The following is a 4,590-nucleotide window of genomic DNA, read 5'->3' as shown; positions in this document are numbered from 1 at the left end:
ATAAAACTCTTAGAAGAAAACATAGGGTATGGAGTTTTAGTTTTACAAGATGAAATTGTTATGAAGATGGATGGTGGTGATGGTTGTAGAACATTATGAATGTATTTAATACCACTGAACTATCCACTTAAAAAGTGTTAAGATGGCAAGTTTTGGGTTATGTGTAGTTTGTAAAGACAAATTGAAAAAAATAATAAGTCCTTAATTTTTTTTTTAAAGAACAACTAGCTACATTGTAGATAATGGATCATAAGAAGGCAAGAACAGATATGGGAAACCAATTTTTATTTACTAGTGGGGTGTTACAGCACTCAAAAGGCTAAGCCATGAAGATGACTGTCCTATACACACAGAACTGTAATATATAGTTTTCATTGCCCTGACAATGTAAACTAGTTTGAATATGTTGGATATGGCTGGGTTTCAGAGAGCAAAAAGAAATGTACTCTCCTCTCAGTGGACTTAACTGGAGAAGGCAGTGGTAGACAAGAGAATCCCTATAGGTGGTTTTGGAAAATCTGTGCCTGGTTTCCTAAATGAAGCCCAAGGAGGTAGAAACCTCATGGAAAAGTCTCCCATTAAAAAAAAGGGGGGGGGGGCAGAAACTATGGTTTCAGTAACATTTTAAAACACAACCAGCCCCACCTGCAAGTGTGGATAGCAATTGTTTCCCATATGGTCCCACATCATAATATCATGGCGCAGTAGAGATGCCTGGAAATTATCCCGTGTTGGAAGGGAGATGGAGTCAGTCTTTGTGTTGGAAGGGATATGGAGTCAGTCTTGGCATCCATCAGTTAGGGAGTGATAGGTAAAATGTAGCAAATGTACATACAAAGAAACAGATCCTATAACAAGCAGAAACAAAGATGGATCTTAAAACGAGAGGGCTTAGAGAAAAATTAGGAAACACAGATCTACAATCTTACCATTCATATCCTACTCATCCTCTTCCTCCATAATTATCTACAGAAACTCTTTGAATGCTTGCTCTTTCGTCTATTCATTCAAAAAATACTTAAGTCCCTACTGTGTACAGCCCTTGGGCTAATGTGCAGACCATTAAATGTTGAACAAGACATATTTTATTCCCGCAAGAAGCTTAAAATCTAGTAGGAGAGACAGAAAAGTATATAGACAATCACAATTAAATTGAGTAATTATTAGCATTTATTCATTCTTCTTCTTATCCTTTTCATCATCTCTCCAGGTGATATGTCAGCTTAGTAACTGATACAAAGAAAAGACACACTTGGGAGGAACCATATTAGTGCCTAAGAACCCAGATGACTATAATGGCCTCTAAGTATGTCAACCAAGTGAGCAATGTCTTATACATTATCTCTTAGACAGCTGAAACTCATTAAATTTCTTGGGCAGTCCCATGAAATACGTCCTCCACCCAAACATGAACAACAGTAGGTCCTGACCTTAGGCAGAAAGCAGACAACCAAATGTCCTGTGTGCTATCCATCTGTGGTATTCACTAGGACAACAAGAACCACTTCAAAAAAACAATATGTGGCATTTGATAAAATAGAAGGTGCTGGAGGGAGAGGCGATCAGTTCAGTGAAATTAGATCCAGCTGTAAGCCACTCAGGCCAGGGCTATCTGTAAATCGGTTTTTTTCCCTGCCCTGTACATTATAGCAATCTACTACAGATCACAAGAGCACAGGCAAAAGCCATATGTTTGGCATCATGTGAACAGCATCTGGTATTTTTTAAGATACAACTAAAAACGTTGAAAATACAATAAAACAACTGTCATTCACTTAATGCTTATGCTTATATCTTAGCTCACGGATAGTTTTATGACAAATAAACAGTTGTATGAAGTCTCAGTTTAGTCACCTTCCTTTATACATTTCTTTCCTGGGTGAATTACATTTTTGTCTCTTCTTTTGGCTTGGTCCAAGTGTAATTTGTATATGTGCATGTGTGCTACTGTAGATGGTGAAACATTGCTGTATAAGCAGAATGAAACTGTCTTTTAAGGTGGATTTGGCCAAGTAGTCTACGAAGTCATAAATATTATTTACACTCAATTCTGTTTACTAAAAGCCTGTAGGGGTCTGGCTAACATGTTTCATAATGTCTAGAATTCAGGCTTACATTGGAGTAGTAAGGGAAAAACACATGTGGTTGGCACTTCGGAAAGTGGACACGGGAAGTTTTGCTGGTCCTACTGAATTATATATGAACTATCATTCCAGATCAAATCTACTCATCTAGGCATTTCAACAAGTATACCTACTAAAAACTGATAGCCCCCAAAGCAGTTAATGTAAACCTCAAGAGTAGTTGGAAATCTCTTAATTATTGGTTTGGGAAGACTCTAAATCCCTTGCTAAAACAAATTAATGAAACTGACTAATTCACATCATCTTTGCAGTTGTCCATACAATAGTGCTGTTAGTCTTAAAATTCTCAGATAGAGACATGTTAACTTTTTAGATGCTGATTTAGAGAAGGATAAGTATACTAATCATCTTTGAAAGCACTTAATATATTATTTTATATGGTGAAGATAGAAAAGTTGTAATGGGTTCCTTAGTGAGAAAACCAAGGTATAAATAAATAAATTAAATAAATAAATAGCTAGCAACTCTCCTATGTAGAATTTTCATATATTTTCCAAAATCAAGGCTACACTGAATATAAAACACCAAATTTGTATTTATTTGATTCCTCCAACTAGTTTTGCATACTTCAGAGTTCACTTTTTTTCACTGTGATTTACTTGGGAGAGTAGCCAGGATGTGGCCTGGTCTGGGATACATTGATTTCATATCTAAAAAAAGATGGGTACAGTTCACCAGGAGCTAGGAAAAAAAAAAAAAAAAAAAAAAAAACACGAAGAAAGAAAGAAATTAGAATAGGTTCTCAATGGAAAGTAGAAAGAATTTATTTGTGGGGCGCCTGGGTGGCGCAGTCGGTTAAGCGTCCGACTTCAGCCAGGTCACGATCTCGCGGTCCGGGAGTTCCAGCCCCGCGTCAGGCTCTGGGCTGATGGCTCAGAGCCTGGAGCCTGTTTCCGATTCTGTGTCTCCCTCTCTCTCTGCCCCTTCCCCGTTCATGCTCTGTCTCTCTCTGTCCCAAAAATAAATAAATGTTGAAAAAAAAAATTTAAAAAGAAAGAATTTATTTGTAAAGAAGAAAAAAATCAGAAAATCATTTAGTTTGTCTACTTCATAAGTAAAATTAAGGATAGTCTGGACTTAATCTTTCACTGGATACTAAATTCAGTTTATTTCTAAATAAATCACTTAGTCATTTGAAAAGATATAAATTATCTGTAGCAAATTATAAATAATTATTTTAAAAATAATGATTATAGTTAATATTACTAAATAGACTAAATTCCAAAAGGCCTATTCCATTCAAGTGGAGAATGTCATTTTTAATCTTGTTGGTTCCCACTTTTGTGCTCCATTTTATTTATACATAGCCATAATACTTACCGAGATGAAGTATAATTATTTCTAGACTATGAATTCTTTTAGTATCAAGGCCATTTTTATTCATGTTTGTACTCCTAGTATCTACCTGGAAGAAGCCAAGGGTGGGGGAGAAAGGGGGGTATTGAAAGAATAAATTATTTTAAAACAAAAGGAAAAGCCAATTTGGAGACTTTTCTCTATGTAAACTATCCAATTGATTTAAAAATATAAATACTAGCCTGATTAAAAAAGTCTTGCCTATCTGGGAAGCATAAGCCCATTAAAACATCAGAAGCACAGTGTACAGGAATGTGCATACAGTGACACAGTATACAGTATATAGTAATGGATCCAAAAAAACAGTGGAAATTGACTAATGGAATTGATGACCATTATGTTCTGAGGACACAGTCTTATACGGTCATATAGTACAAGGCCAATGCTGCTTTAACTCAAACATCCTCTGCTAGACTGAGGAGAGGATGAGGCATTGCAATAGATTGACAACACTGACATCATTAACTTCAAGGGGATTTTCTCCTTCCATTGATATATACTGGATATTTATTTTATAGCTGGGAAAGAGTGAAACAACCTGATGGAAGCAGATACCACAAGTAAGAAGGAAAATCTTTGTTTCTTATCCAGCCACACAAACTGAATTTGAGTGAGCTCTTATTATTAAAGGGTGTAAGACCAATCAAAAATAATTGAACTTAATGCAAATCATGTGTGTAGTAAAAAGAAAAAAAAATCAAATTGTATAGAATGGTTTAAAATTATAAATTACTCCTTCTAATATTGAATCTCACTCTCCAGGTACAATCACTTTTATATTACTAAAACCCTGTATTTCGAAGAAATGCATTTATAAGGATTTTAGGAATTATCAATTGAATTTTGGTTATATGAAAGTTTAGCTTATTTACAAAACTATCTCTTCTCTTCATTCCCAGTATGGGAAGTGTGTGGGATGGCCACTGGGGAGCTAAGAAGGTTGGGGTGGGAAGGTGCCATGAGTGGAGTATGAAGGAGATGGCAGCAAATGCAACATTTTGAGGTGATGCCAAATTAGAAACTTGGCCAACTGCCCAAAGATATCAATACAAAGGGCAAATCAGAGGAAAAGATCTTGGAGCAAAATCAA

General features: G+C 35.8%; 1 long non-coding RNA gene across 1 annotated transcript; it reads right to left on the bottom strand.

Annotated features, from left to right (window-relative positions):
- Window positions 1–268: 268 nt before the first annotated feature.
- Window positions 269–4,137, bottom strand: LOC121030020 (uncharacterized). The gene is made up of 2 exons (XR_005790039.1): window positions 3,465–4,137; window positions 269–848 (listed from the first exon to the last, which is right to left on the bottom strand). It is a non-coding gene; the product is annotated as an uncharacterized LOC121030020 (long non-coding RNA).
- Window positions 4,138–4,590: the final 453 nt, after the last annotated feature.

Source organism: Herpailurus yagouaroundi, unplaced genomic scaffold (genome assembly GCF_014898765.1).
Source record: "Herpailurus yagouaroundi ecotype Mexico unplaced genomic scaffold, PumYag 139, whole genome shotgun sequence".
In the NCBI taxonomy this organism is placed as follows: Eukaryota; Metazoa; Chordata; class Mammalia; order Carnivora; family Felidae; genus Herpailurus; species Herpailurus yagouaroundi.
This window is presented reverse-complemented; position numbering and strand designations above follow the sequence as displayed.